This window comes from Homalodisca vitripennis, chromosome 3 (assembly GCF_021130785.1).
Source record: "Homalodisca vitripennis isolate AUS2020 chromosome 3, UT_GWSS_2.1, whole genome shotgun sequence".
NCBI lineage: Eukaryota > Metazoa > Arthropoda > Insecta > Hemiptera > Cicadellidae > Homalodisca > Homalodisca vitripennis.
In genome coordinates, this window is record NC_060209.1 from 61814689 (window position 1) to 61829148 (window position 14460).

The following is a 14460-nucleotide window of genomic DNA, read 5'->3' on the forward strand; positions in this document are numbered from 1 at the left end:
CTGACTTTACCCTGCCTCTATATTCTCGATGTCGCCCTGTACTGTAGACTCAAATGTGAGTTGCTGTAGGGTAGGGATGACCATCAGTACGAGACTAGAGGCAGGGACAACTTTAGAATCGACCAACACAGAACAATTGCTTTTGAACACTTGCCGTCACAAGTTGGTGTCAGAATAATCAATAGGCTCCCTGAAGTTATCAAACAACTCGATGATCCAAAAAAATTCAAAGCTCGTCTAAAACACCTCCTGGTATCAAAGGCATTTTATTCTGTTGATGAGTTCATGATGGGCCGCTGGGATGAAAATTTTGAAAATTAAGAGCAACGAGAAAAATCCCTGGTTCTGATTATTGCCTTTCATTAAATAATAATTTTAGTTGACAAATCATCAAATAACTGATGTATTTTTTGTACCATTACTGACGCTTGCAATGCAATTGTTGTAAATTGTTTTTATGCAATAAAGGCAATAAAATATTATTATTATTATTACTTTAAAATAGCTGTTGCTTTTCAAAACAGCAACTAGATTAATTACTGTATAATACCTCTGTAATGCCTGTACATAAACTGTTTATCATATAAATTAATAACTAAGAATAAACAGCGATGGTAGTTTCTGTGATTGGGTGATTTAATAATATCCTTAATTAATTAATTAATTTGATAATTGATAGCCACCAACGTCAACATATTTAAGAGCTAGGCAAACTTTGAACAGATGTAACGACTCCATCTGATTGCATGTTAGATGAGATGTTGCTGCTGCTGTGATTACGATATTGTGTTTACCGACAGTCCAACTATCTGCACATCAAACAAGTAAAGCAATTAAACCTCAAAACTCCTGACATAATTCTTCTAATTCCGAACAACAAATATCACTACTATAACTGTATAACTTTAAAAACTCGCTGTGCTCTAGATTAGGTAACAACGTATAATAATTAAACGTTGCATTGCTACGACCTCAACGGCAACACTTTACTATAAACACTACAATAGAAGGAGGGATCGAATTAAATTATGTACAGTAAATGACAACACCTGGTGTGTTTATGTTTCCTCAAATTAATTTTTGAGGAAATTCTACAAACGGCTCCAGTGAAAGCAAACCTTAGTATATTTCAACTAATGGTACTTTACGCTGAAGCAATTTTACCCTTTTTTGGGTAGGGGGTATCCACACGCTATGCGCTATATGTGCATAGTCAGTAAAAATCTTCTAAAACTTTTTTTATTTATATTTTAGATCAAGTGGAAACCGACACTCCTTCTCCACAGTTACACGTGACATTTCATTCTAGTAGTTACACCATCACGTACATTCTCGTTAAATCTTTGTGATATTCCTTCAACTGGGGTTTAAATTATGCGTATTCCGTTACTGATATTTCTGCCTAAATAAATATTTTTGCCTGACGTTTTAAATTATAGAGTACATAGACTTAGGAAACACAATCCTAATCCTGAACTCATTCTTTCAAACATCGCAAACTTTTCTAATAATTTACGAAAAAAAATACATTTCTCTTTACGGTATTATTGCTTGAAGACAAAATCCTGGACTACAAACTGCCCTTCAAGAAACATAAATTAGTTAGCTTTAATACCAGCCAATAATTAATTTTTAAAAATCTACTACACCAGTTCCACTTCACAACTGGCCTAAAATAATCAATAATAACAAGGTAAGAAATAATCTGCTTTCTTTATTGCAATATAAATTAATATTAATATTTATAATAGGTTCTCAATTTGATAATTATTACTATTAATACCTTTTTATTATTCATTATTTTAGGCCAGTAGTGAAATTGCACTTAAACTGGTGCAGACAGAGCTAGCAAGAAATTATGGCAGAGGTTGATCAATTTATCTAACAGAAATCATCACACTTATACCGGATGTCTAAATCAGCCACGTATAGATAGGGGCGTTCAGCGTGACAACACTTTATCATATTATCTCACATTACAATTTATTATAAATGGTATATAATTGACAGGTCGGGAAATCAAATTCATTAAGCATAGGGAGATGAATGTAACCAAGAAATATGACTTTGTAGGAAATATGGTGTGACTGTTTTGTTATTCCAAAACCTTTATCACTATTTTATCTTATCACTAACAAAACGGTACACTATACAAGTATTTTTTTAAAGATAACCTGATAATATTTGACTTTTTTCCAATCTATGTTGCATCTATTCGTTGCTGTAACCAGGATCCAGGTAGTTGTCAATAATATTGAGGTTTAGATCGACTAGCCATTTTGGATATCCAAGATGTGGTATTACCAAAGTCACATAAATTATACAGTTCTTGATTTAAAATATAACTTTAAGTACGTCCATTTATCATGTATGTACTTCATAGGCACTAATAATCCGTCATTAATGATCGTCCATTAAATTTCCTAACATGAAGTAAAACACTGCTAAGCAAATTTACACTTTGACTTACAAACTAGTGGATACTAACTGGAACTTAAAACACTTTACCGATATAGCGTATTTATTATAAACGTGTAGCAAATTACTTTTACAGAGTACATAAAGTACAAGTACATGTTTGAAATAGTTTATTCTCAAATGTAACTTCTAAAACGTAAACTTGGATTTTATATATATATATATATATATATATATATATGTGTGTGTGTGTGTGTGTGTGTGTGTGTGTGTGTGTGTGTGTGTGTGTGTGTGTGTGTGTGTGTCTTCATGATATTAAACATTATAAGTAGTGCAGAATAATACAGTAAACATAGAACAACAACACAGAAAATGAAAATAAAGAATGAATTATATAGAAGATTACCTAAATTACGTTTGTTGACTAAGAAAATTGAAAATTTTTATTTGATGACGATGTGATGGGCTCGTTCTATGATGCTCATACTATTTTTACTTTTTGATATCTTTCTAATTGGTTTCACTAAATATATTTCTTCGAAAGTTTAAATTAAGTTTTAAGCCATGTGCCTCTAAGCACAGTTTGCTCTATCGTTTTATGTGTATATGCCTACCTGTGCAATGCCATCCTTATTATAAGAGAACATATTGTTTAGCCAATGTAATCTTTAAGGCGTAGCTTGGATTGAATTTGATAAACAATATTTTTTATTCACCGTATAAGGATTAAAATATGCTGTACGATTTTGGTGTAGAACTGCTTGTAAATATTTATGAAGCACTAAATACCTAGGTCTATTGCAAGGTTGTGATCTAACTTTTACGCTTTATTGTTCTATGTGCTTAGATAGTTTTGGGTGTACAAATTTATCTTTCAAAACTGGTGGTTTTTTAAATCTTATTTTCGGAATGAATTTGGAAACGTTCTTAGTTGAAGCAGAGCTGAGAACTGTATGTTACTCGAAGAATATTGTTAATTTTATAAATTCCTGGGTGATATTTTTTAAACACTTTAGATCTATATTGTTAAATATAGTTTTATTTGTTCCAATTGATAGTGATTAGGCGTGCAGTTTGTTTTTTAGACCTTTGCGAAGATAACCGATTTTAGAAAACGCTGATAATAAATTATCAACATATTAATCTAAATGATATTTTTCATTGCATACATTTTAGGTTCGTTTTGACAAACACTTTGGAATGGTTTTTTTGCCTTTGGAAGAATGATCAATTTTAATATTGATTTTAGTTTTCAACTTATGATTTTCAATAAACATATCTATACCCACAAAACTCACAATTGAATTAGATATCTCACCCGTAAACTTTAAGTTACAGAAAGTGTTTAGTGATTGTAAAAAATGTTATAAATGCTCATTACTATATGTATATATAATGAAGATATCATGGACAGTAATTAACTAATCAACTGTACTTTTGTGGTACCTGGAAAGTAAATAAACTTACCGACGCGACGTCACGTACGTATACGTGATATTAATGTGACAAGCCTATCTTGTGACACCCATGAAATAAGTCTCACGTTATTTTCCAATATTTCTTTTGAGCCGTCAATTTCCAGGAACTTAAGGAATTGTTTTATAACATATACTTGAATTTGATGTTTCTCCGACATTCGTCATATACTAGTTTTAAGAATACAGTTTCACTACTCTTCTAAAAGTTATACGTAACAAATCACTTCCCGATAGCAATACCAGTAGATTCCAAATGTTCTTCTGGTTTATTCAGTTTTTTTTTACCTAAAATATAGCCTATATTACTTACCGACATTGTACCTGTAAAATGTATATCTGTAGATACTACAATTATACTACAGAGCCTTCTTTAAACAAAGCGGGCTATTACAATCTCCTTTGTGGATTAATAGGTAAACCTAATTAAATGTAAATAAATATGACCTGTTACATTCATTTAATAGTTGATTATAACTTTTACAATTCAAAAAACTAAAAGTACTTGTTATCGGTATTAAGAAAATAATCGTCTACATTGAACCATAATTTCAACTTGGCTGTTACACAATACTGATTAGTATGTAATAGACCCGAAAAGAGTAATTAATTTATTGCGTTCTCTATCGTTATTATATTATTATATTTAATTCAGAAGTAAAAGGTAAATGAACTTATGAAACTGAGCCTCTACATTGATGTTGCCGGTTTGAGCAAACATTATTAGTAAAAATACTGAAAGCTTAAGTACACATATCGTCCTCTACGGTTTGGGTATTGATAGGAAATGGATATAATAGATTATTATTCACATTTGCTAGTATATTTAAAATTAAAGTATTCGTGGGTAATGTAAAAAATGTCTCCGAATGCTATGAATTATTTAACTGTCTCCAAAGATTTTTTGATAGGAGTATAATTTTCAGAAACATCACTGTAAATAATCTAAAACATGTGTATAGACACATAATGCTTCTGTTTTAATTATATTGGAAGTTTAAGATGTCTATAGTTAATGTGTTTTTGTAAAAGTTTATAATTGAAAATTTAAGTGCTCTATGTTGAAGGATAAGAGTAATGATACCATATTACTGGATGGTTGTGCAGTAAATCCACACTCTCTATAATTTGTTATAAAATTTAAAGTTGTAACCACGTTAAAATTTGTTTGTACGACTTCTATTGTAAGTTATTACAGAGATACAGTTAACAATCAGACTCTTGAAGTGGCAGTTTTTTTTTTTTATAAAATAGGCTATAGACTAATAGCAAAAAATTTCAGTGTCAATGAGGATTTTTGTTAGCTACTATAATATTCAACTTGTTAAACGTGACTTGGAATTCATTGAAAAATTAAAAAAATGTAATTTTTGGACTAGATATATGAATAAATACAGTACATAAACAAGGTGAAAATTCCCTATACATCAGAAAGTATACTGCAAGATTTGAAAGATGGTCATGTATACCAAAATAAGAAGAAAGAAGATTTAGAAAGTCAATAACATAATAACGGTATTGCAGACTCTTGGTAGAATTAGATCACTAGAACCTAAACTCTTGAAATTAAAATAAAGTAGTATCTTAATTCATAATGTAAATATGTAACAAAGAAATTTTTATTTGCATTCTCTCTATTAATATGTAATCCTCCCACTTTTTGTTACAGGTAAACGGCCACAAATTATGTGTTATTGAGATTTTTTCATTGTAAAAAATCATTTATGTTAATTTTGTCTCTCATTTAAATCATATAAAATTTCATTATTTATTCTTATTAGTTATTTTTCTTGTTATATAAAGGCGATAGTGAATCGCTTTCTCTTTTAAGAGTGTTAGTTTTTGTAAAGAGTTATGGAAACACATCTATTATTTCAAAATACATTGTGTTTATTAGATACTGCACATTATTTTCCATTACACACACACTAACACACATACACACAGAGACTTATGTACTTAATGCCTTATGTACTTTTTATGAGTTCTTTTAGAAGCATATACTAAACGAAGCTCTGTATAAACATACAGGAGACTAACCATACATACATTACATGGAGTTGATAGATTAACACCACTATTATCCGTTACAGCGGAGTCATTAGTCTCTCTGGTTTACCAACATTTGCATACTTTAATCTAGCAAAGTGTTAAACATAAATTTAGTTATTCGAGATTTAAACGTACGGCATGTGCTTGTAGTCAAGATTGAATTATGCTGGTTTCTGTAGTAGATAACAGTATATTTATTCCTCTATAATTTTATTTATACTGAAATATATCAATCATTCCTATGCAATTTACAAAACATAAAATTAAAATTAGAGCCTTTGAAAATTTACTTTTCCAATTGTTAGGTTTGATCGATGATTGGTTTTATAGTTGATTGTAACATCTATTCTTAAAATTAATAATATTTTAAAATTATTGTTATGCATCAAGATTTAAAAATACAAGGTTTTATTACTGTTATGCTATTTTAAAATTATTGCTTGTTCAAGGAAGGCTAAAAGAGTTCATTAATTTCCTTTAGAAAATTACTTATATTGGTTTTGTCAATGTTTCTTCCCATTTAGAAGTTCACTTGTACAATGTAGCTATAAAATAACATGCTTCTACTCCTAAGTGTTAAATAATCCTTGAAATACTTTTTCAGGGTTTGGCTCTTTTGGAGAAAATTTTTATTCCTTAAGCAAAGTGCAGAAATTTTTTTTCTATAATCTCCCTTTAGAAATTAAAAAATCTCAATAGAATCAGTGGGTATTCCTAGCCAATCTAGTACTTTAAACCAATCAGCATAAAAATTTCTTTACTTTTTTGATTTGCGACAGGGTAACAAATCCTGCAGAAATTGAATACATCTGAAATGCCCCTCATTGTATCAATGAATTAACGTATTCATTGATACATAATTTAATTGATAGGAACAAGTGTCTTATGTCAAAAAGAAGAGAAACTGCCAAGAATATGTTTTAAGGGGTGTTTCTCAAAATGAGCGACCCATCTATAACGCACTGTTGCACTCTCACTCATTGAACATGAATATTACTTTAATTAGAATTTAAACTTTTCTCCAATCTTCATTAATAATGTGTTGTATTTTATAAACTGGATGAAGCATGTTTTCTTCAGTTAACAGTGTTTCGTCACTGGTCGACAACCTTCTAATAAGCACATGTTGCGCTCTCAATACTTTCGCATGAAAATTACTTTAATTTGAATACAAAACATTTATTAAATCTTCCTTAATACTATGTTGTACTTTCTTGCCCGCATTTGAGATATTTGCATCATCTTTGCCTTAATAGCAGCACAGAATTCAAGGCAGTATATGATATCTTCGTGCAAAGATTTCCAAATATTTTTTCAGGAAAACGATCCTGAAGTATTCTTTAACTTGACTATCTTGCTCACATCATTTTGACTCACATCCCACCTCTACTACCAATCTCTATTTGATTCAGTGGAGGGTTTTCACTCAATCTAATTTTAGCCTGTCTCTTTTATGTGATTTCCATGGCTAATATGAAGATATAACTTAGACCAGATTGTACAATTGTACAGAAATTAGCAAATAGTATGAAAACACAAATAAACAAAGAAAACTATTTCATTTTCTGCAGAAAAGTGTTAGAGAATAACAGATGATAAAAGAAATATAAAAGTAAGCACCAAGTAATATTTGAACAAAAATTGTTGCACCTTGATTCCGATAATTTGCATAATAGCGTACTTCAGAGATTTGCATTAAGTAAATAATAGACTAAGTTACCTGAAATATTTAATATTATACTGACAATTTAATATTATAATTTAATATTACAATCAAATAGTACCTATAAAACCTATTTCACCATTCTGAAAGCAATCCCACATGTACAAATATTGAATGAATCCCTTAGTACATAAAGAAACGCTGATCCATACATTCATCATTAGTGTTCGACTACGACCTCCTTTATGTCAGCAATGCACTTGTATTTACATTTAACAATGTTTTTACATAAGCATTTACATAGTTTAGCATTTACACCAGTAATTAACTTATTGCGTACATTGCATATTAAAATGTAAATTTGAAACAATCGGCAATCAGAAACATTCAGATAGTCATAAGGGATTTCCTCTTTACTAATGTGAGATTTTATTTGACCTTTAATTTGAATGAATTTTATACTTTGTGCGTTGTAAAAAATACTCCAAAATTGTATTGATTAATATACTATTAGTAATATATTAATGAACTGTATTAGAAATAAAGAATGGATTTACTAAAAAGACTTGGTCCAAAATCTTTTTTAATTGATAATATAAATAATGACAATTATTCTATTCGTGTTAAAACTTTCGGTGAAGATTTTTCCAGTTACATAAATCATTATGTTTAAAGTTAAACATCAATTACACTATTGGTCCATGTTTTAATAATTTTTTACCTCTATCTCAATGTTGGACGATCATTAGTAGTGACCATAGCCAATTCGTATCCTAACCATAGTTTCAGAAATATATAAAAGATTAACAACGAAAAATTAGTTTAAAGGAGGCAAATAAAAAAATCCACAAACAAAGAAAAAATCTAGCCTAAAGATTACTCCAAAATATTGAGCCATAAGCCAAGAAAATTACTAATCAAATTAGAGAAATAGTTCTTCATCGGAAGGGTAAGAATTTGCATTTTGCATATATGACTTATTTGAATATTTTATCAAATTATATAATAGGAGTCTTCAACAGAAATTTTTCACAGTAGTGGAGGTGGTGAGTTCAGCCACATAAAAATAATATAGACAGCTTGCTTTATGAATTTTCTAGCGTAACTATTATGTTTTATAATTTATAATATAAAACCTTGATCTACGTTTTTCTGTTATTTCTTAATGCATATGCAATTTTAAATTATATTTGGGTAAGCAGGTATTTGAGAAAAGAATCGGTGTACGTGTTCGTAGAAATAACCCAAATTCTCTCATTCTAAATTTATTATAAACGCTTCACGCTATTAAGTTTTTTTTATTATAGTAGGAAAGAGTAATAATCTATATACCATGTATTTAAAATTATAATTTATCCTATGTTTTATGATTCTATGTATGAGAAATATACGAGTATTTTTATTTTAAGTTAAAGAAAATGTACGGTTCCGTTTATTTTATGGACGATAATATGAATTAAATATACTGCATTGAGTGTACTGTAAGGCAATAATAAAAAAATCCAGTTAAGCAGTGAAAAAGAGATTAATTTAGTCTCTTATAAATACAGTTTAGTTGAAAATTTCTTATCGTTTGGAAATAATCATATGTATGGATTTGTACACTTCTGCCTGTGCCATATTGAAGCCTACAACTTGAGGGGCTGATAAAATACAATTTATACCTGTCCGTCCACACGATATCTTGAAAACGATCTTTCCTATAATATTTAAATTTTGCATGATGATTCATTTCTATATAATCATTAAGTTACATAATATAAACACACGATCCGATCCGATCCCCCTTTAAGCCTTATTCTGTCCGTCCTCATGGGCCACTGGCGTGTGCGAGGATCTTATAAAACAGAATAAGGGGGAGTGTCGATGCAGTACGAGGTTGATAGTACTGATAAAAAGTGCAACGGTCACAGACAGGATTTGAACCTGCGCTATCTCTAACTCAGACCCAAAGTCCAACGACTTAGACCGCTCGGCCATCGACACCCCACACACAGTCGATGGGATTTAGATGAGCGTTAGTCAATATTTTTAAATTTCTCTTATAAGTAACCATGATGGAAAACGAGAAATTATAAGAGTAAATAAATGTCTAAGGAAACTTAAATCAATCGTATGAATTCAAGATGTGAATTTGTGACAATTTTAAACGCAATCTCAGCGTACCCTTATAAAATACCATAAATATATGTAAAAAGATATGTAGATATAAACTATTTATTTCTCTATTGTCATACAAGAAAGGAGGTTAACAGATTTTATTTGAGAATCTAGTACAGTTGTGCAACTCATATATTTTCTATAGAATTTAATTTGTCAAATTTAACATAGCTATGAATAAACATAGCATACCATAATAAAATAACATAAATATGTGTAAAAATATCTGTGGATGTAAACTATTTATTTCTCTATGTGATACAAGAGATGAGATTAATATATTTTATAAAAGAATCTAGTACAGTTGTGTAACTCACACATTTTTTGTATAGAATTGAATTTCACAAATTTAAAACAGATATGAATCAAACATAGCATTTTATAATAGTTCCAATTGATTTTAAACAATTTACGTTTTAAAAACTAGTTTCATATTTAAGCAGGACACAGCGCATCTGAGAGAATGAATGAAATTCCACATCCGGGGGAAAGGTAACCTAACCTTTAATATTACTTTTTTAATGTTGCAGGAGTGAAATTTAGCGCTGTTTCTTACACAAATAGTTCAGAAGATTTTACTGGTTCTCATTTACCGATAGGTGGAATTATGTCAATGAAAGAAATGAGACAAAAATAATATCAGAACTTGAAATGTTTTCTGATTATGATGTTTACTATGACAGTGATAAAGCCATTCTGATAAATTAACAAGTCTAAGTATTTAAAATATGACACATGTCAAATTCTCTAGCCATTATTCATAATTAACCACATTAAAACATCATTCATTGACTAAACATAGTCTCTTCGGTTGATTAGGATGTGAAACCACTTTCCATTTCAAGCAGTTCGAAACTGATGTTTTCAATGAAAAGTTAAGTTATGTTCCTAGAATTCATGATGCCATGATACTTTCTTCAAGGTACAGGAAAGATAGTAAAATAAAAGAAGCTTACAGTATCACTTTCAAGTATTTCTATACTCTATTCAAATTGCATAAACTTACTGAATATTATTGTAGTTGATAAAACTACTAGCGAGTATAATTTCTAATGATATAACTAGAAATTTATAAATTGAATTGTTACTTTGGTTTATAACCAAATTCGATTGCAAATAAAGCATGTTTCAATAAAACGTGACTAATTATTTAACCATATGAACAGGAGAACACACACAGTGTCATGGACAGTAAATTCAGAAAGGTAAAAAAATATTCATTTTGTTATATGGTTCACTTGTAACAACACTGCACAATGTTTATTATTTAATTAACACCAAAAATATTTTAAACTTTCATTTTGTGAATGCGTTTGTCAATAGCACATTGATTACGCTTTATTACACGTTAATACTTGTATAAACAGCATGTCAGAATGAATTGAATCATAAACCCACGCATATTTATGCGTCATTTTGTGCTTTGTATGCTATAAAATATGACATTATATTTGATTTTTAGACGTTTAATTTGCAATAGAAGGAAAAAATGAAAAAAAGGAATATCTTAGTGTCGAATCACCGATGAAGGACAGTGATAATTACTAATATCACTTTTTGTGGAAAACATAAATTACTTTTAAAAATTAATGCATAGATGCAAGCACTTGTATATATATATGTGTGTAGGGAGTGAAAAAATAAAGAATTAGAAAAAAAACAAAGTTTTAAGGGTTATTTCTGTAGAGTATGCATAAACTCGCTCCTCTCTTTCCTTAAAATCCCAATTTTTTTGTTTAAATATTACAGATTGCAAGACAAAAAATAATAAAATCTTATTAGTGCATATTAACTGGACGCAAAGTAGAGTAGAATGATCAAAACACGAGATTGCATTCTTCCAGTTGTAATACAATGCTGCTTGTGAGAACAGGGACTTTTATAAAACATACATAAAACTACTAGGGCTTGATAACTGACACATTCAACAATGAGAATAAAGCGAACTCTTTTACATGGAAGTATTACAATGCGTAGCCAATAGCAATTATGTTTAGATCTCTAGTAATGCAAATACATTATATGAATAAACAGGTTAGACAAGTAGTGACTAGGTAAATATGAGAAGTGATTCAAATTTAAATTAAAATGCCTTTATAAGACCTATGCTCAAATATAAATATACAAACTGAAAATAATTTATACTACGTACATTACAACACTTGTAACAACTTAATTATTTTATTTACAGTTAAAAACTCGTAAAATATTTGCGGCTGAATTTAAGAAACTTTAAATTGCATTATTTTTACTACCTTAAAAATTCCTCAACCGTGTAGTAGGTCTGGTCTAGGAGATACTCATTTAGGGAAACTGGGAATGTGTTGTGGGAATTTGGATTTTTGATATATGGAGAGAGCTTTCTATACAATTTTAAAGCTAAGTAGTAAACTCCAGCTTCATATACGGTTAATCGGTGAATTGGATACTAAAGCTTTATGTGCCTCAGCTAATAGTTATATTTATGTGGGGTTTATTGAATTTTGACGGATATTTTATGCACAGGCAGATAATTAAAAAATATAAGGTATATGGAAGCCAAAGCTATAATTCTAAAGAGGATAAAAATGGTTTGCAGTACTGCCAGTATTTCAGCTGAAACATTTTCCGAACTATGAAAATCTTACTACAGTCCTCCGAGTTTCCCCAGAACATAATTTCATATGTTGGGTGCGGGTGATAGGCGTAGTAGACAGCGATAAAGTCTTAGGGTTTATGACTTGAGAAATTAAGAAGATCCTTGTGAATATTCCTTTTCAATAATTAATGAATTATTGCAGGAAGTAGAATCAGATCCAGCCACTCCTGGCTTGAAAGCTGGACCCGTCTCAGCCTTAACGCTACATTGGAGTATACACTTGGCAAGAGCTGAACATGTTTTTGTTTTACCAAATTTATTGATATAGAGCACATGCCAAGTGTATAGGTTCTGTTAAAGGCCTTGTTGATATAAACACAACATGTTTCTGTTCAAGTTTAATTATCAAGGTTTCGTTAATTAAAGAGATATTTTGATTTAAACAAGATATATCAAAACGATAGGATAAGGTAGAGGCAGTAACATCAGGTTTATCTACTTGTGTCAGCCTAATATCTAGTGAGAGAATTACATCATCTTCAAAAATGTCCATAGTGAGACAGAACAGATCATGAGTCACGTAATGGAGTTCCAGGCCGCACAACAGGAGGCACTATACCCCACTCTTGGAAAGTGTTATTTCTCAGTACTTCCTATGACTCTCAGATATAAATGTTTTTTTTCTTTCCAATAGTTTGTACCTTTCGGAATACAATTGTATCTATTTTTTTGACCTGTTAATAATGTTATATTTATCGTTGAAAATATTATTTTTGTACTCTTTGATATTTGAGGTTTATGGATGAGTTGCTTTGGTGTTGTAGCGTACGAAAACATCATGCAATCAAATTATCAGTTCTTATTTATTATTTGGAATATCTTATATGTTTTGAAATTCTACAGAAAAGGTCAAATGTGTTTTCCATAATGAAACAGGGGTCACTTGCTCATCTCCCACGGCAGTTATCTAATAACACTGGTAATACAGCTCCCAAACTAGTAATACAAATCAAAAGTATTTGATTATAAAAAGAGAATTAGTAGCCTTTTTAGTAATTAAATAGTACAAATTCGTTTTCATGATTCCGGAAAACTATTGACAAATGTTACACCAGCCTGCGTAGGTAACCAGCCTCTTGTCTCAGCCTCTTGTTTTGTAAGAATAGTAAGAGGAGTCTCGGCGTAGGTGTCAGATATTTTCCGAACAATGAGAGATATCACCATCAACGTAATGGCCTCACTACTATAAAATGCGCTCTTTTAATATATTTCGATCTACAAGGTTGCATCAATACATTTAGCTACTTTTTATACAGAATAAACAACTAGCTAAACCGGTAACGATTGATTATTCATGTTCTTAAACTAAACATTTAACAGTGAATGTAACTGTTACCCAGAACAACAAGTAGATTTGTCAGCTCTGTTATTGACATACCAAGATCATTCGATGTTGTTTTCTTCGTTATCTGGACTCTGAAAATGTCCTTTACTGACATATTTTATATTTAAGGTGTTTAAAATTATTTATTTAATAGAATTATATCTGATTTTAAACAAGAAAGTATTTATTTAAATGAAAAGCCATATCTTAATATGAAAAAATGTAATTTCGTTTGTTAGTGTTACTACAACTCAATTACACCCGAACTGATTTAGTTGCTTTTAGTTTTGAAATAGTTCAAGAAAGGTTTAACACGTAAGAAGATAAATTGGAAGGGGTTTTCAGAATATTTATTAGTTCTGGAAAATAATTGTAATAATTACGAAACTTAATCAAATGTTAACGGATCAAGTTCACGAAAGTGGCGGAACCACTTGTTTACGTAACAGTTCTAGACGATAATGAATAATTATACAGTGCTCGTTATGCAGATTGTAAAGACTAAGTTACTTTCTAATTTTTATATTGCACCTTTCACGAATAAACCACTTAATGCACTGCAAATAATAAGGTTACCGAAAGTGGTGGTCTCCGTTGAACATGTTCCTGTAGTAAAAGGAAAAGCAAAGGGATGGAACACACTCTTTCCCTTATAAAACAAGCAGAATAAAAACGATGGAAGTAGATGCGTTTTGACTAAATTAATCTCCTTAAGCTTATGTATGCACAT